The sequence below is a fragment of the Rhea pennata genome, chromosome 2 (assembly GCF_028389875.1).
Source record: "Rhea pennata isolate bPtePen1 chromosome 2, bPtePen1.pri, whole genome shotgun sequence".
Taxonomy (NCBI): Eukaryota; Metazoa; Chordata; class Aves; order Rheiformes; family Rheidae; genus Rhea; species Rhea pennata.
In genome coordinates, this window is record NC_084664.1 from 146,752,554 (window position 1) to 146,773,337 (window position 20,784).

Below are 20,784 nucleotides of genomic sequence, written 5' to 3' on the forward strand. Positions count from 1 at the left end.
AGAACTTCCTATGCTTCAATTTCTGCCCATTGCCTCTTGTCCTGTCACACGGGACAACTGAAAAGAGTTTGTCCCCATCCACTTGACACCCTCCCTTCAGGCACTTGTACACATTGATAAGATCCCCCCTCAGTCTTCTCTTCCCCAGGCTGAAGAGGCCCAGCTCTCACAGCCGTTCCTCATAGGGCAGGTGCTCCAGCCCTCTGATCATCTTTGTAGCCCTACGCTGGACTCTCTCCAGTAGCTCCATGTCTCTCTTGTCCTGGGCACAGAGTCCTGACAGTCCTGACACAGGACTCGAGATGAAGCCTCCCCAGGGCTGAGTAGAGGGGCAGGATCACCTCCCTCCACCTGCTGGCAACACTCTTCCCAATGCACCCCACAATACCATTGGCCTTCTTGGCCACAAGGGCACATTGCTGGCTCATAATCAATCTGTCATCCGCCAGCACTCCCAGGTCCTTCTCTGCAGAGCTGCTCTCCAGAAAGACAGCCTCCAGCTTGTACTGGTGCCTAGCGTTACTTTTCCGTAGGTGCAGGACTCTGCACTTGCCCTTGTTGAACCTCAGGAGGTTCCTCTCTGCCCAACTCTCCAGCCTCTCCAGGTCTCTCTGAATGGCAGCACAGGCCTCAGGTGTGTCAGCCACTCCTCCCAGCTTGGGATCATCAGCAAACTTGCTGAGGAGGCACTCTGTCCCCTCATCCAGGTCATTGATGAAGAAGTTGAACCGGATGGGACGCAGGACTGAGCCCTGGGGGATGCCACTAGCCACAGGCCTCCAACTAGACTCTACACCACTGACGACGACCCTCTGAGCTCTGCCTTTCAGCCAGTTCTCAATCCACCTCCCTGTCCACTCGTCTAACCCACACTTCCTGAGCTTGCCTAGGAGGATGTTATGGGAGACAATGTCAAAAGCCTTGCTGAAGTCAAGGGACACAACGTACACTGCTCTCCTCTCATCTACCCAGCCGCTTATTCCATCGTAGAAGGCTATCAGATTGGTTAATCAGGATTTCCCCTTGCTGAACCCATGCTGGCTACTCCTGACCTCCTCCTTCTCCTCCGTATGTGTGGAGATGACATCCAGAATGAGCTGTTCCATCCCTTTGCAGGGACGGAGGTGAGGCTGACTGGTCTGTAGTTGCCTGCATCCTCCTTCTTGCCCTTCTTGAAGACTGGAGTGACATTGACCTTCTTCCAGTCCTCAGGTACCTCTCCCGTTCTCCAGGACCTTTCAAAGATGATGGAGAGCGGCCTGGCAACAACATCCGCCAGCTCCCTCAAGTATACCTGATGGATGGATCCCATCTGGGCCATGGATTTGTGGATGTCTAGCCTGCCCGGAAGGCCTCTCATCCTATCCTCCTCAACCAAAGGAAAGTCTCCCCTTCTCCAGACTTTCTCCCTCACGTCCAGGCTGCAGGATTCATGATTCATCCCTCAGCAGTGAAGACTGAAGCAAAGAAGGCATTCAGTAATTCTGCCTTCTCTCTATCCCTTGTCACCAGGGCCTCCGCCCCACTCAGTAGTGAGCCCACGTTTTCCCTAGTCCTCCTCTTGCTGCTGATGTATGTGAAGAAGCCCTTCCTATTGTCAAAAAAACTTTTTTCTTTTTCCCCCCATGAAAGTGCCACATATATTGGAGCATTACATACCTGCCTGATTACTGAAGGAATCATTAATAAAATCATGGAAAAAAGAAATCCTAAAAGATAAATGTAATTGATTCAAATATTATTTTTTTACTATAAAATAACGTGAAATATAATTTTGTTTTGTAGCAAATTACTCACAAAGCAAGTTTCAAATTCTTAATATCTTCTAATGGAAATCTGATGAGACATATATGAACATTTTCCATTAATTTAAACAGTTTCATCTACTATGAATACATTGAAATGTTGACATACTGAACCTGAACAAGCTCTATGATACTGTAGTATTTCTACTGATGAAATAGAACACCCACCTTTCATAAAAATCAAAGTATGATTTTCATGGTTGTGGAAAATGATAGTAAAGTAAATGCACAACTTGGAAATGCACAACAATACTGTAGATTGAGTTCCAGTGAGCAGAAATATTTCCTAGAATTGTTTAATTTCCAGAAAAAGTAGGTACTATGACTCATAATGTGCAAGATTGTTGGAAATGTAATCTTCAAATATATACAAACGGAATTTTACTCTTACACACTGGCTGTCCAATCTCTTCAGGAGAGCTTTAAACTAGGAGTTAGGGAGGAGGGAGATGGCAGCTCACAGCCAAGGGAAGAGGTTGTGGACCAGTTCGGCAAGCAAAGGGTACAAGGTGACATGGACAGGAGAAATAATCGACAAAACAGGACCTACTTCAAGTGTATACACAGATAAATAAGGAAGTGTCTACAAAACATTATTATGGGGCAAGCACTTATACCTTTTCTGGAAAATCTGCATGACTGGGTGCCTATTTGAGGAGCCTGCACAATAACAAATGCAGCATGGGGAACAAACAGGAGGAATTAGAGGTCTACATGTAGTTTCAGGGCTATGATCTTATCAGTATGACAGATCTGTGTTAGGACAGCTCACACAACTGGAGGGCTGCAAGGGCCCTTCGGGAAGGACAGGTCAGGAAGTTGATGAGGAGTTGCCTTTGATATGAGAAAGCAGCTGGAGTATGTGGAGCTGTGTTGAGATGGGTCATTACCAAGCCAATGGAGACTTTATGGGCCAGGATTAGAGGGCAAACTAACATGAGTGATATTGTTGTAATGTGATAATAATGTGATATTGTGCTACAGACTAGGAGGAAAAAGTAGTTAAGGTCTTCTTCAGAAACTGGAAAAGGCCTCATGCTCACAGGCCCTGGTCCTCATGGAGAACTTAACTATTACGATCTCTGTTGGAAGGGCAACACAGCAGCGCACAAGCAATCCACGTTTCTAGAGTGCATTGGTGACAGCCTATCTTTGAGAAGGGCAAGGAAGAGAATCTGGGGAACTAGGCTTGTGAGTGTCACCTGAGTTTTTGGAACACTGGTTGAACAAATAATCCTGGAAACAACTTCTGAGCACACTAAGGACAAGAACAGTCGTCAAGGATTTACAAAGGGGAATTATGCCTCATCAATCTGATAGCCTTTTGGATGATGGATAAAGGGAGCAGGGAATGTTGTGTATCTTGAGTTGAAGGGTTTTCAATTAGGACTGTCTCCCATAACATCCTCCCCAATAAAATGATGAATACAGGCTAGATATGTGGGTGTTGAGGTGAACTGAAACCTGGTAGAAGTGTCAGGCTCAGAGGAAATCTAGCTGCAGACTAATCACTACTGATGTACCCCAAGGGTCAATATTGTGTCCAGTACTGTTTAACCTCTTCATTATGACTGGGAGGATGGGATACCCTCAGCAAGTCTGCTGCTAAAACAAAACAGGGAAGGTTAGTTGATACATGGGAGGATTGAGCTGCTATTCAGATGAATCCCGACAAGCTGGAGAAATGGGCTGACAGGAACCTCATGAAGTTTTAAAAAGGGAAATGAAAAGCCTTGCACCTGGGGAGGATTAATCCCATGTACCAGTATATACTGACCAGCTGGAGAGAAACTGAAGAAAAAGGTCTGCGGCTGAATATGAGCCAGCAATATTCACTTGTGGCAAAGAAGGCCAACAGCATCCTTGGCTGCATTAGGAGGAATGTAGCCAGCAGCTTTGGGGAGGTGATTCTTTTCTCTGCTCAGCACAACACATCCGGAGTACTGTGTTCAGTTCTGGATTTCCCAGTACAAGAATCACATGGACACACTGAAGCAAGTCCAGCAAAGGGCCACACAGATGATAAAGAGATTGGATTATCTGGTATACACGGAAAGGCTGAGAGCTGGTGTTGTTATAGCCTGGAGAAGAGAATGCTCAGGGGGATCTCATAAATTTGCATAAATACCTGATGGGAGAGGGTAAAGACGGAGCCAAACTCTTGGTGGTGCCAAGTGACAGGGCAAGAGGCAAAGGGTGCAGCCTGAAATCCAGGAAATTCTACACAGGCATAAGGAGAAACATTTTTACTGTGAATGTGGTCAAACACTGCAACACTGATCAAACTCTCAGTTCACCCAGAGAGGCTGTGGAGTCTCATCCGTGGAGAAATTCAAAATCAGATGTGGTCCTGAGTAACCTGCTCTAGCTGACTGTGTTTGAGCAGGGAGGTTGAACTGGACAGTCTCCAGAGGTTCTTTCCAAACTCAAAAATTATATGATTCTATGAAAATTCCTGATAGTTTTTACATTGCTCTCTTTTTTGTTTTGTTTTGTTTTGTTTGTTTGTTTGGGTTTTTTTGTTTTGATGGAATTCCATTACTTCTTGTGAAATGAAGCAGAATGGTCCCTAACAGGCCCACAGTGGTGATTCATTTACCTGCCAAGCAAGTGCATTCCAAATTCAGGAACATTAAGAACTAGACTACAAGGTAAGAAGGGCTTATTCTATCTGCCCTCTCTCAAGAACTCTAATATAGAACTGGACCATAAATATGCACAACATGGCAGATGTCAAGCCTCATGAATACCTATAAATATTCATCAAATTATGGAATTCATAGCTAACCACTGAGAGTGTTTACATCTGAACAAGAAAATCAAAGCATTCTGTCCACATGCTTAAAACATAATTCATAATTTGAAAAGTAATTATCACATAAGAAAAGCTTTATGACTATTAAAATATTAATCCCTGTGGGACAATTCAATCTTCTCATTGTAATGAAATATTCTTTGAAGTAAAAGTAGAAAAGATGTTGAGGAGAAAGACGCCTGAAGTTTGAGAGTAAGTTTCAGGTAATTTTAAAAGCTCTTAAAAATTTCTTATAGTATTAACCTAATTTCTACTTTAAAAATTTTAAAATTCTTTTTTAAAGAACATTGAAATACCAGAGATTCACGTCAAGTGGCTATAAGCAAAATAAAGACTTAGTCCTTACCTGCCAAGTAGATAGATTTCTGATTGCTTGATGTCTCCAGCTTTATTGTGAGATGTCTCCCACCATTGTAAGTCAACTCTAATCTGATTTCTGAAGCTATCTGGTGACTGAAATCCTCAGAGATACTATGCCCTAGAGATCTCCCTCATAGATTTTCGTTTTGTTTTGTTTTAGGTACAGTTTTGGATTACACATAATCTGGAAGACATAATCAAGAAGACATCTTTCTTTTTCCAGTGCCAGTAGTGCCCACATAATAATGTTTTATAGACACTTCCTTATTTATGTGTGTATACACTTGAAGTAGGTCCTGTTTTGTCAATTATTTCTCCTGTCCATGTCACCTTGTACCCTTTGCTTGCCGAACTGGTCAGAAAGTCAGTCCCCAGCTTGTACTGGTGCCTAGCATTACTTTTCCATAGGTGCAGGACTCTGCACTTGCCCTTGTTGAACCTCAGGAGGTTCCTCTCTGCCCAGTTCTCCAGCCTCTCCAGGTCTCTCTGAATGGCAGCACAGGCCTCAGGTGTGTCAGCCACTCCTCCCAGCTTGGTATCAGCAGCAAACTTGCTAAGAAAGCACTCTGTCCCCTCATCCAGGTCATTGATGAAGAAGTTGAACCGGATGGGACGCAGGACTGAGCCCTGGGGGACGCCATATAAAAATGCACTGAGGAGAGACTATAAAGAACCAATAAATCTGTATTGGTCAGTATGAAAAATTCCATCACAGTTCTAATTATTATCAAGTTTGTGTATTTGTTTTTCAGGCATTTAATTTGGTTTCTGCAATTTCTCCCACAGAAAGTGGAGAAATGTATCTACAGTGGTTGAATTAAAAAAACTGCATAGTACTCTACAGACATATGCTACATTACAGTGCATGAATGAAACTGTAGAACTGCTTCACTTTGTTTAAAAAAAAATTATGAAAGAACTGGAAGTTGGAATTTCAAATCCACCAACTGTATAGTATATAACTCATCATAGGTGATTCATAGCTGCTAATATTGGCATTTCTAATCTTAATTTGTGCTTGTCACGAGCTAAGACTTTTATCTAGAGAGGTAGAGAAAAAACATTTGAGCAAGGATTCAGAAATCTTAAGAGGCTCACAAGCCATTTGAGTCAACTCCATGAGAGAAAAAAAAAAGGTTATCAGCTCGGTAGCCTAAATTAAGCAATAGTAGTCATAATGAATATATATAATGGATTAGTAGCACAATAGCTCTGACTAACATAATTTTTGAGAAAAAGAAAGAAAATGAAGTTATTGATATACAACGTACTGTACTCTTAACTTTTGGGTTTCCACCATTATGTCATGATGCAGCTGCTTCCTCTGCTGTGGGTCCAGTGGGATAGGGGCACCTTCAGCTGTGCCTGCTCAGAGCTGGCCCTCATCCAGGCAGTCAGGCTTCTCTCAGGGGATTACCTACAGATTTCTTCCACCTTAGGTAATGAAAAACCTTTCTTTCTTTATGTCAATCATTTGGTCAGCTTTCATACCAAGCGTTCAGCCCTCTTTTCATTCCCATATGTTGGTCCTATATATTCCCATATTGGCTTGACAGGCTGATTGCATTCACCTGCTCATGGTTTCCTAAGCACTGGGTATGCTTTTCCTGGGGAAAGAACTGGGGCAGGGTCACTTGCCCAACGTACTTTCCTGTGGCAGCTCACTCGTCCTCTTTCTAATACTACTTCAGATGTTTTGGTTCCATGACCCTCCACATAGTACAGTCTTCTAAGGAGAACGAATAGGATGTTTTACCACATATTTTTAATCCTATAAATGACAGTCTCTCATTCTGAGAAGATGTTATCGGCAATACCACGTTTCAACACAAATGCCCAGATGTTCCCAGTGAAAGCACCTCTTGTTAGAGAATGTCCACTCTATCTACACACTAATGTCATACATGCTTTTTAGCTTCCACATATTGTACCGTATTTAACTTTCAACGCATTTGTGTGTTGCCACAGTATTCCCAAGCAGTTAAACCTCAAACTGTGGAACTCCATTTTTAAGCAAAAGAAAACCTTGCCTGGACTTAAAGTCTGTTACTTTTCAAAGGCAATTTAGGTGTACCTTCAAGATGTTTTTTAAAAAGTAAATAAAAAATAAATTTAGAAAGCTTACTCCTTCAAAATGTTAATCTATCTATTACCTTTCCTAACCTGTGATCTAGGCTAGTATAAAATGCACTAGATAAGAAACTGCAACATTTATTTCACAAGCCATTCTACCTATTCTAGTTTTGTAAGTTTGTGCTAAACTGCTTCTGCAACAAAAGGTTGATGTGACAGCAGAAGACAGCTATAGTCAAAGATCATCTAAGCTATCCCCACAGCTCTGAGTTCAAGGAGAGAAAGGTGAATTAAACTATTGTGCACAGTGATACTCCTCAAAGCACTCTGGAGGAAATAGGATTGATTTAGACTTTTACTGAGAACAAATACCCACTGCTGAATGGAAATGGGCACTGAAAAGTCCATTTAAGTAGAAATATTTTATTTCCATTGTAAAGTCTACTATATTAGGTTTTATAAATAGAAATCTAGTTATCAATGAATGCTATTTTATTCAGATAAGTCTAGATTTTCCTTCAAGTTACTAAAAGTTTTCGTTAGTATTTATCTAATGTATCATGAACATATACAACATATAAAGATTCTTTAGTTCATTAAATGAATAAGGTACAACACAGGCTCTACAAAACCAATACAAGGCTGAAGAGCAAGACAGGATGTTATATTATGTGCATCTTGGAAGAACATATGGTTGAGATGAGGAAAGCACCTTGCTGAGTAAATCACCTGTATCTTTTTAGGAAAGACAAATCTCTGATATGAGATTTATGATTGTTAGGCTTTTATGATTTTCAACTCTCTTTTCATGTTCTGAAAAAAATTAAAAACAAGTGTCAAATATGAGTCTATGAAAGTTATGTTGTTTCAATGACAAGTTATGAGGACTTTTGGCTTTCTATTTCATCATTTCTTAAAAAATAGAAATCCACCCCTGTTTTTTTTAATTTGAAGGCATTTGGGCTAAGCAAAGTAAGATGAATATAAAACTATTAACATCTTTCAGAATAGCCTGTGAAGAATGTAGAAGAATGGGAGTGGCACAAGTTCTGAAAAGTTTTAAGTCCTAAAATATGACAAAGTGATCATATACCAGAAAGAAAACAGATAAACAAAAATTACTTAAAAATTTTCCTTTTTCTAATTCTGATATCTGAAATTGTGAGGTAGTCTTCAAATAAAAGTGTCAAAACTGAAAAATCCTGATGCGTAAAATAAATTATGACTTTCTAGCAAATCTACTTGCTTCAATATCTCTTTAGAATATAGATGGAAAAAACTTACCGTAAAGCTTTTCTTTTTAATGACAAAGATAAAAAACATATATTGATACAATTGAATAAATATTTATTTTTTTAACAGACAAGAAAATTTTAAAAAATGAATATTTTCCATTCCTCTGAAAAGTTTAGATTATTTAAATAATTCTTATCTAAAGATGTTTGCTTTTTTGTTCTGTGCTTTATTCTTAAATAGCCTCCTTGTATGCTGGTGTAGGATGAAGGTTTGTTGGGGACATTTCAATACAAAAAAATTAATGCTGCTATAAGTTCTATTAGTATGAATAATAATACAAATACGCTTACTGTCACAAAAAATAAATAACTCCTCTCAGCATTTTCAGTGGGAGTAGAGTTCAGCCCAGAACGCAGTGGGTGATTCAAAAATGACAAGGCAGCTGGTATGACATATGAGGCATCTTAAAAAATACATCAAACTCATAAGTTGAATTCATGTTTCAAGAGGAAAAATAGACTTTCTAAAGAAGATTCTGAAATATAGGGGAACATGGGAAAAGGTGGGAAGAGAGAATTACTCCCACTGCCTAACTTCAGACATCAGACTTCAGGATCCAAGTAAGAAAACTAGCTTCACTACATTTGGGTAGAAACCAGGGGAGCCAAGAGCTCCTAGCTGTCTCGCAGAAGTGTAGTACTTCTACATCTTCTACATTCTGTGAAGAAACCAATCTATGCAGGCCAGAGAGGAGCAAGATTCCCTGGCCAGCCCCTGGACCTGGAAGCTCGGAGGACCAGAAGCCTTGGATGCAGTGAAGCACATTCAGAGGGGTAGGAGAAGAGCCACTCCTGCAGTGGGGCTTTGGCAGGGTCCAGCACTTGGTTCTTTTAGATATTACACACATGGAGGGTGTGAGGTTTAATAAAAAAGTTTACTTTGAAGGTCTTTGATATTACACAGGATTTTTGATTAGCAGAGTGATACCGCAATACACTGAAATCACAATACAAGTTTAAATTACGCTTAACAAAATATAGCAATTACAATATAAAATTCAGCCACAATACCGATGTAATTCTCATTACCGGTCTCTATAACATATTCACTGTTACAGTGTTGGGCATCGCCAGTCACAGAGAAGGAATACCTGGGTTGAAGCCAACTCAAGTCCCTTGCTCTCTGCAAAATTCCTTTGTTAGTTGTTGAGGTTTTATACTCTATGTTGGGCTGAGCCACATATACACTTCCCGCATGTTTGTTTGGTTATCTCAGGGAGAAATATTTATACCAGCTGATCCATTCAACAAATATAGCTGCTTGTCTCAAAGAAGGACTACCCTCCTGTCATCCCCTTTGTGTTGAGATAGTCAGTTTTCTGTGGAACAGCTGTGGCTAACAAGTCACACCATACATTACTCCCGAGCTTCATGGGGACCTCGTTCCTGCCCATCTCCTCTGAGTTTTCTTCCATTGTAGGGGTTTACTGCTCGGTCACAGGCTCCCCTAGTGCTCTCATTAAGCTCATGCTCTGAACCTTCCCAAGAAGGTGTTTCTTCTCCCTTTACACAGGCTAGGAGAACAACACCAATTCATCTCCCAGTTGCCTGTTCAGGAGTTATTCAAACCATTTTGAGAAGATATTGAACTACTATTTGGGTGCACCTGTGCTGAATAACTCCATAATATAGGCCATTCACGGACTGTTAGAATAAATCATGTGACATTATTATACATATTGGGTCACTATTAGTGGCTGCTGTGTAAGATTTAGGATTAAGCTTGATCTTGATTCAAATTAATGTACAGCTTTACTGTCTTCTTTGATGCACAGTCAGACTTGAATACTGGAAAGTTACTCATCAGTGCACCACCGAGGAGTAAATGTATAGAGCTTGCCAGGAAATAGAAATACACGGCATGTAAAGGGTTCCCCTAGATTAGATGAAATAATAATAATAATGCTTATCTTACAAAGATTTTGAAAAAAGAAACCTTTTTATCTGAGCCTAATCAGAATTATTTGGATACTCTTCCACTTTCAGGGCTCTTTTTTCACTTATCTTCCTTCTGCCAGGAATGAATTTTTGAGAGATATGACACTTGTATCCATAACTCAAAATCAGCCTTTCTTCAAACTACAATCCATCTGTCATAATCATCATTGTATTTTTTAAATTTCCTTTACAGTTTCCAGCTTGTATTATGATTCTATAAACAGATATTTAGCATTTTGTATTTAGTCAAAACTTGACCTAAATATTTTGACAGAATTCTTCAGGCAACAATGTAACAATTGAGAAATAAACTCATTTTCTTTTGACAAGAAATTACTTCAGAAAAATAATATAACAGAAATATACTCCATCCACAGATTTATTCAGTATTGGAACCAGCACATTTTGTCTCGAAAAATGTGATTTTTTTCAACATTTTTAGAAGAATTTCTGAGCCTTTTCCTTCTTCCTTCCAGTTATTAATGATATCATGAATAAAAGCTTCAGCTATGCCCTCAGCAATACAGCCACTGACGATGATATCACTCACAGAGGTTTCTACAGAGGACAAGATTTTTGGTTCTTAAAAAAGCCAGGACCCCCATCTCCTGACTTTTAGCTTGTCCCAGGTGATTTCTCTGACTGTGCCATTCGCTCACTGAACTGGACAAGCAAGTGTAAGTCTCTTGGTAGCTGACCTGATCGACTGACCCTGTGTCTTATGGCTGGGCTTCATCACTCCTGACGCTTTAGTAGAATCAGATACAAAACATCATAAATACTTAAACAACTCTGATTTCATCTTTCAATGAGGGGTTATGAATATAAGGATGGTGACAGAGATTAAATGGTTTTCATGAAATGAGAGACTATGCAGTAGAACTGTTCAGTATAGAGAAGAAACCTCCTTTTGGAGAAACAAGCTATGACAAAATAATAAGCGATTGATCAGGGAATGCTTTTTTACTACTTATGTCACACAAAGGGGCGGACAGTGAAATTAGCAGGCGCCAGATTTAAAGTAAATATAGTATATTTCTATACAAGTATACTTTATATACAAGTATAGCGAACATCCCACTGTTGACTGGTAGTAATGTTTAGCAATAATGAAAAAAAGAAAGATATATTTCAAAGTTGTGTTATCTGTGTTGCTGCTAACAAGTGACCATTTTAAGATTCACTTGACAAGCTGGTCTTGAAATTAAGCTATCATTTAGTCTTAAGGGCTGTCTGGGAAACTGTGTACCTACTTAAATTATGTAGGTAAAATTATTTGTATTTTTGCAAGTCCGCAAGCTTGACTGTACATTTCAAAAAGCAAAGCTCTGTATTGCTGAAGCATACATGGACACCAGAGATCAGAATGAAGTGTAGCCTGAAGAGACGCCTGTGATACTTGTTAATCAGGGTTATTAATGTATTAATTAGAGTCTAATTAATACTAGCTTGCCTTGAACCCACATAAAAGTTTGCCAAAATACTGTATCTAACAATAATATGTAAATATTTTGTAACACTGTGAGAGCATAGCCAAACACAATTATTTTACATAAGTATGTGACCAATATGATCACTAGAGGGGCAAAAAAAGACCACTGTAGCTGTCTGTGGGAGGCAATCCAAGCAAAAAAAGCTACCAGAAAAAGGGACAAAGCACAAAAGATTGCGAACAGGCGAGACAGCCTCCCAAATTGACTGTTTGACCCCAAAATAAGGTAAACAGTATCAGGAGCAGAAGAGACAGCTTCACTTCCAGCTTCTCCTATTGATGAGCTCTCATGCTTGATCACCTTGACTTCAGTGACTGAAAACTGCCAAGAACCACAGCTGACAGTTTTAAATATTTCACATCACCTTCACAATATTGTATACTCACAACTAATTTAGCATTTAAATGTTCAAGGTTAACAGTTTTATTTATGCAGTGAGGATGATCAATATTAGGTAAGAATTAACCATTAGCATGAAGCATGTTTTTAATGAAAGAATTTTGTAAAGTTTAGTTTGAAAGTTTAAAACTAGCCTGATTTGTCAGTCTTCTAAACATTTCTTTCACAGCAATCTCTCATTCCCTAACAGATGCATATACATATATGCATACATATATGCATGTATTCAGTCACAACGGACAAATAAAAGACGGCTAAAAGAACTCTGTTGAATTTATAGGGGGTTTTCCCATTATTTTTCCACTGGAGATGAAGATGAGAGGACCTAATCTTACATTTTATAGATCCATGGAGCATAAGACAAGCAAGAGCATAATTCTGTGTATTCCTAATCCTGCTATAATCCTGCAGCCATTAGAAAAATTAAGTCGGGGTTCTGTTCAATTTGAAATGACAAAACACCACTCCCCAGCATTCTCAGGTGTACCATAGTCATTACTCCCCTATTTCAAGCTTAGATCACCAGAGTACTAATTAATGTCCACATTTTACAAAGTGACATGCTGCTAATAAGTGAGGGAAGGAGGTAGAGGCAATCAAATTTCTAAAATTTAGGGGGAATCTCTTCCTATCTTTTCTTATTACTCCCCTCTACTTCAAGGGACTTCTGTTTCTCATGTAGCTACTTCCTCTATCACTATGCCCTAATGAGCTTTGGAAAATCATTACAGCTGGATGTAATTATCCATGCACGATAAAAATGCAGAACATATATTACATAAATGTATAGAATATTAATAGCTTACAACAAACAGAGGGAAGAATAGCACATGAGAAGTGAGATTTTAAAAGAAATAAATCTAGATCAAAACTGAGTATAAAACGTTTTAAAACTTTTTTTTATTATTATCTGAAACTTTTCAGCTCTTCATTGAAGCATTTTTGTCATTTAGAAACAAAAAACGAAGCATACAAAATCATGGAGGTGATGAATAAGGTGAGTGCAGAAATTTTTTCATTAAATCCTGACATACTGAAATAAAGAGGCACTTGTCAATACTAATAGGTGATCAGTTAAAAAAAGAAAGAAAGAAAGAAAGTACTTACCTGACAGAAAATAGTAAACTTCTGTAATTTGTTTCTACAAGAATTTATAAAGGCAAACGGTAACAGCAAGTTTGAAAGGATTAAACTAATTATGGAAAATAGATCCATAAACAGATGCTAAAAGCAACAGGCAGGAATATACCCTCTAGCATCCTCGTGCTAGGGAATGCAAGGTGGATTTACTGGAAATTAGCCAGGCGCCGTGATTTTCCTACATGTCATCTCCCTGAAGCTCCTTTATTGCCCCTCCCAGAGACAGAATCCTGGGCGAGAGGGGCTTATTGGGGCAGGTCTTATGTTCACAGTTTGAAAAGAAAAACAGAATCCAAAGCCAGTTAAATACAGGTTGAATAATCTGAAAAAGGCATAATCTTGTTCATTTCATGTTGATGGATCTATTCAAAATGGAGTTTATGTTGGTTAGAAAGAATGCATTTATTCCACTCTCATCTACCTTAGAAACACTTTGAAGTTGAAATGTTTTATATCATGCAACCGAATGGTTCTTATTCTCCTTTTACTCCAGTTATAGAAACAAATACATTTTTCTATGCAAATGGGAGGTCTAAATTTTAAAATGTGATCTTGCATGCATCTTAAACTTCTTTCTTTAATGTCTGTGATATTTTCATTGATAGGTGTGTCATGTTGTAGCTTAGTGAATACCTTATGACAATAATATATCAACAGTTATTATTTCTTTATAGCAAGTTTGGGTCATGACAAGTCAGAAGCATCAATTATGCTGATTTTATTCTTTTAGTAAGTGCATGTATCAATCTTTAGTATATTGTTAATGTAGTTCCTAGCATTTATTTAAATGTCAATCTAAGATGGCTACTAAGAAGCAAAATGCAGTAATTCTGTCATTAAAATATTTGTCTTTCAAGTCTTACATCCATGTGAACATTACGAGTTAATTGATTTATTTTAAGAGCAGAACATTCCAGGAAGCAAAGAATTTGTCATCTAATGTGCAAAGGTTTTAAAATGACAGAAGAGTTTTGCTCTAAATGAGCCTATGAAATAAAGGAAATTTAGATTTGAGAAGAGCTACATAAATATATAATCAACAAAGAATCTTGTATCTTGCATTTAGAATGCTCTCTTAAATCTTCAATAAAATCTTCAAGTTATGGATATCCCATGAAGTACACCTGTAAAATTTGTAAAATCTATTCAAAATTTACCGAACTAGAATAAATTTTACTCAAATACATATTGCGAGACAGTTCAACAAAATCAGAATATTTTATTTAACACTGTTTGCACATATTGTCTCAAAACAGCTTCCTTCAAAATCTTTTAGACACTAGTAATAAAGCCCTAAAAGAATGAAATTTTCTGAATTTGTAGTCAGTCTTCATACAGATTCTTAGTATATAATTCTTTCTGAGCTCACCTAATCTAATCACCTTTAGCTAAATAAGATACTCTTTTACGTATTAAGAAAAAAACAATAATAAAATCCCCTGCTATGCAAATACTCTTCTACCATATATGGCTTATCTCTTAACTGTATCTACATGATGCTTCATGGACAAGATGAGAAAACTAAACCTGTTCAGACAGAGCTAGTAATCTAGCTACAGCAGAATGGCTAAAAATATAACCCTTCTCCACATCCCATTGTTCATTTATTTGTTTTAAGTTGTGCCTACATTGCCCTTGAGATTTTCACAGCATGTAAGAAAGCATAGTGTAGAAACCCCAATTATTATTAATTTACAAATGAACAAGCAAACACACACCAGAAGAAGGAGGGGGGGGGGGAAGTTTTCTTTCATACGTAATCTGGACCGTGTTAAGAGAACACAGCTATAACTGTTATCTCTTTTCTCTTAGGAAATTAGTGAGCTCACAGTGGCATGGGGCAACTTTGCTTTTCTTTATGGTCTGAGAAAAGTTTGGGGTTGTTAGATTTTTGTTATTGTTGTTCTAGGTCTTCACATTATCTCTTTAGAATCAATACAACTGCTCACATAAGACTTGGAAGGATTGTCTTTGCCTATAAAACTAATTGCATCCTCCAGCTTTCCATAGGTTGAAAAAAATGAATTTCTGTCAGAAGTGTGAATAAGAGGTGAAAAGCATTTGCTTGTCATTGTTCCTCTATATTTGAATGTCATGGTTGAAAAATTATTACCTGCCTTGCTGTGAAGGAAATAAATTGATGGGCAATGCTAATTAAGACCAGCTCCTTAAGCCTGCTCAGAGCTTGTCAAGTATCCTTTCGGGTCCCAGATTCTCTGAAGAGATAACTAGGAGACTTCTTACCTGCTCCTCTTTGACCATGTGTTATTTTCTCCATCTCGCTCTTGGCAATGGAGTAGGACTACTCCCATTTTGTTTAGACAAATGTGAGGGGTCAGTGGAAAATTAATAACTGCCTTCTTAATCTATAAGGGAAACAATTTGCCGTTTTTTGAAACCTCAAGTCCTAATGCATTCTCTAACTTAGCTGCAGAGCAGATCACAAGGGCAGAATGAAAGTGCTCTGCCTGAAGTGTGTGTGTGAAGTGGTATGTCTTGCTTCCTAACAAAGCTTTTACAAATAATAAATGCTTTGTATCAGGTATTTTATTCTTACTTTGCAAAATATGTGAGAAATTTAAATTTGTCAGTTTAATTACAGCGTCCTCAGTAGTTTAACTTGGTATATTTGGAATAAATTGTTTCCTCTCCTTACTCACCCAAGCTATGAGATCTTTGTTCAACTGCCTTGAAGATGTATGGCTCCAAAGGGCTCCAAAGAGCTACTTATTTGTCCAGCTACTCAATGACGAAATACATTGAATATCACTAAAACAGCAGGAAAAATGTTGAACATAAGGGAAACAAAGTTAAAAACATGAATCTCGATTTACTTTGTATTTTTTTGAGGGGAAGATCACAAAGGCTTTAACACCACTTGACCCTTTCCCCCATTAGCACTAGCATGTACAAGCCTGAGGAAATACTGCAGCCCGCCTCTTCTGTGCTCCCTGTGCCATCCACTTCAGAAGTTTGTCTGTCCATGTCTGAGGTTTATTTGAAGATTTGTGAAACTTTATAAGTTCACAAAAATATATTTCTTAAGTCTTTTAAACTTAGTTATTTGACATATCAGTAGTCAGAGAGTATTTTGGAATGAAACCCTGAAGAGAGAAAAGTTGAAGAGAGAAGGAAAATGTATGTTAAAATTTTCGTATATTAACAGAAGTGTTAGGATTTAGATATAAATTAAATATATATATGTTTCTTTTTTATTCTGGATTTTATTTTTGGATTAATCATTAAATGTTTAGCAGTGTAGTTGGATGCATATTTTGACCTAACCTATTAGTAAATATTATACCTTCCTCAGTGGCATAGTAGCTGATTATTACCTTGTGTTACACAGGGAAAAAATGTTTTTAAAATTAAGGGATACATTTAGAATCAATGCTTCAGAACACAAGGGAAAGACAAGCTTACAGAGGAATTGGTGTTGCTATTTGTTCAATTTGTTGGTAAAACCATCCAGAAGATATTTGAAATAAAATACATGATATTTTCAGAATTATATGAAAATTAGTCCTTATAAATGAAGTTTCACAGATTTTAGGTTTTCATAAACAGAATTCCATCTAAGAAATATGAAATACTTAGACACTAAGACAAACAATGTAAGTACTTCTATTTAAACTTTTCCAAATTTCATAATGATAAACCTAACATTCAAATGTTGTGAATAAAGCTTTCTTTCAGATATCTACATACATGTATGTATAGGTAGAGTAAGTAGGCACGTGTATCATATAACTTGCATCTATCTTTTACCTTTAATATCTTTTTTTGTGTTTTTTTTTTTTTTACTTCATGCATGTTCATGTTTAGACACAAAAGCATTTCTTTTGTAGTTTGTACAATAAAAAAAACACTGAGATTCTTCTTTAGAATTTTATTTTCTTAGATGGTATGAGATGGATTTCTTTTGAAGTTTAACTTGACTTTTTTACTTATAGATTTCCCTTTCTTCTTTCTTGTTTCAAAGACAAAGTGAAAAAAACAAGGAGGAATATAGAGAATTAGGGAGTTCTCTGGAAATTCAGAAGTTCAAAGTTCAAAGACTCAAAAATGAATCTTGCTTTCACAATGATATTTCTTCAAATTTCTGTCAGCTTTTACTTTGTTCCGTTAAGGGACAAGGCTTTTTTTTTTTTTTTTTTTTTTTTTTTTTTTTTTTTAATTCACTTGTTAAGTAAAGACGTATAAAAGAACTAGTGGGTCTTTCTACTCTATCATGAAAAGTTTCAGATGCCACTCCTAAGAGTACCAAGTATTGCATTTATTTTTGGAAGACATCTGCCAAAAAATCTCACATTTTATGGCATTGGTACTTCCCACTTGCGCTTGGGAGTTATTGTCTGTACAAAATATTTTTATGATGACTAATAATAATTAAAAAAAAATCTAATGTTCTTCACACATTCTATCAATATGCAAGTCCATTATGATGTCAGAATCATTGAGGTTGTAATCTAAATAATTCCCATATTCTACCATAGCTCCTTCATTTTCCAGCAATAAGAAATATATCACTTGTTTGAAACAGACACTAAGTAAAATAGAATAGTTTTTTTTGTCTTTTTCTTGTTTCATATTTCTTTTCTTACTTTTACATTTTCTTACCTTTCCATATTTGCCACCGACATTAGTGATTCTTTCTTTTAAATAGTGATTTCTGACATCAATTAAAAGTTTTCAGACTGAAGCAGTTACATGATAATAAAACTTTCAAAACCATGAGATCTGTCACTAGAAGGATATTTGAAATATTAAAAAAGAGAGTTCACCCTCGATGAATTTGGTGGCGGCAATACTTGATATGCCTTCAAAGATCAATAAATTGCTCTTATCTTTCTGGTTTTTGTAGAATGTGATTTGTAATAAAAGTGACAGAAGAGACCATAACTGAAAACACTGGTCCTGTGTGCAGCCATTTCACTGATTCACTCACAGATTCTTTCTGTATCTCAGTTTCACATCTGTAAAATGGTGATATAAGAGCAAAATAAAAACAGCAGCTATTGACTGCAATCTTGCTCTCATTTTAAAAATGTTATTAAATTTTACTTGCACAACCGATTTTCTATTGCTAAGCTTTCTATATGCTTTCAATAAAGTCAGTACAATATAATTTTTGTTTTTTATAAATATTCTTCTTATTCCCGTTCACAGAAGACATTTCAACACAAGGAATTGATGTCACTAGGTACAGGTAAAAAACAAGCAAACAGCTTTACATCTATCTTTTATATACTTTAATAAAGAAATCTAATCATTCATAATATTTCTAGTTTAGGTTATTTGGACTGTAAAAAGACAAAATCTTCATTATTAATGCTAAGGATTCATAATACAAATTTCCAGAGCGCACAATGTATTTATTGTATACTACAGAGGTAAGAGTAAGCATGTTCTCAGGGGTTTTTTTAAATCAGATTTTGTTCTTTGTGAAGGAGAATAAGAAAAGTGATGATGAACAGATGAAAAAAATCTTCTCTGTAAGAGGTATTTTTCCTCCTACGGACTAGTAATTTACCTCTGAAGTCCTACTGAAATCAAAAAGGGATAGAGAGGAATGATAGAGCGATTAGATCTAAAAGGCATCTGCCATGAGCACAAATTTGGACCATTCGAACAGTAGATTTACAAACTTGAAACAGACCCTCAAAAATTACAGAGGCAATGAGTTTTCATTTATCTTCCTGTTTACCCGATATGGTACAAAAGTTACTGCTATCTAGACACAGAAGTGTTTAGAAAAAAAAAAAAAAAAAAAGAAACAGTAATAAATAGATGCTGGAAGCAATGCAAAACATGCTAAAACTGCAGCAAAATTTATCATAAATGTCCTCTATAAGCTTTGTACCTTCTAAAGATTTTTCAGTTGATTTGCTTGGATTTAAAAGCCTGTCAAGTCTTACAAAATGATGCAGAAGAATTCTTCCTACTGGAAATAACAAGATAAAAATATGCTACTTAAGTCTTGGAGAAAGTATCTGATGGATTTAACAGAATGTTTCTTTGCCATACAAAACCACACCACTTCATCAAATACCATTTAACATAAAATGTCTTTTCCTTTTAAATCATCAAAGCTGGGACATATACATATCAAAGGCAAACAGTAAAGGGTAGAAGAGGTAATTATTTGTATATAAAAATTAAAGTACTGATTGAAACAAGAGTACCACAACTGTATACTCTGAAAAAGCAAAATCCAAATAAACAGAAAAGAGAACAGGAGGGAGCATGAAAGTACTAATTCCTGTAGCTACTTGGAAATGATAAATTTTGTTTCAGAAAGCATTTTCAGATTTTAATATTTAGAAATTTTAACATGAAATGCAGGAGACCCAGAGCACAGAGCTGTCTCCATGTAAGAGAAACAGAGACCTGAATTTTGGCCACATGTATGACAAATTGTATACATGATTAAAAACTGGTCTGTTTTTACCTGCTGGTGTTCTCAGACCAGAAATTTTGTCTTAGATTTGTAAAATGTCCTTGTTAAAATTCAGTTATGTGGTCACAAATCAAAGCTTTCCAGCAGAGAAATATGCTGTTGCAAATTCCCCATTAAACTCTACTAATGTTTGTATTTTGTAAAAGGGCAGCTGAATCACAGGGAGTTATACCTCACATCTATAAAAATATGTAATTAGCTACTGCCAATTTAGATTCTTAATTTCCCATTGAAAGCAATGGCAATTTTTCCTCCTAAGTATATATATACAATAACCCTAAACCTTGCTGATCCTAAATGATCATCCCAAGGTAATGGAGAAAATATGTGGTGTAGTCAAGGACTTAGCCAGTATCTTTAGGTTCTGACAGTATTTTTATAGTATAGTACTGAGCAGCATAAATTGCACGGAACTAAGCTTCATGCTGTCATTACAAAAAACAATAGTTTTTTTTGAGCAGTGGTTCTCAAGCTACTGTCTACAACAGTTATAGGGATGGCTACAATGTAGGTATAACCTAAATTGTTCTATTTTAGCAGAGGTACCTTGTTTGTCCCTTATACCACTTAGAGGCACCAATTGTTGGCGTAATATGTATACGAATTCTGCTTGATTTCAAGGAATCTCAATTAAATCTGAATACAAAGTTTCCAAAGTGACTCGCTCAAATGAATATGAGAAAAAAATATATTTATTGCAAAGTGTGAAGTGACAGTGTAATAGAAGACTGTTTTCTGAAGACAGATTTCTACAAAATGTGTCTTCAGTGGAAAAGAAAAGCAGTAGAATATCATCAACAAAAGAATTGTCCCTTGAAAAATAGAATTTGGAAAAGCAATAAAAATACTCCTATTCAATGAAATTTATTTGCTTCAAAGTGATGAATCTACATCTTGGGCACAGGCTGAAAAGTCAGCCTGGAAGTGGAAGGATTATCTGGGAAAGGGGCAGAATTAGGATATCCAGAAAATATGCTAATTCATTTTGCATTCCACAGGGTGATCA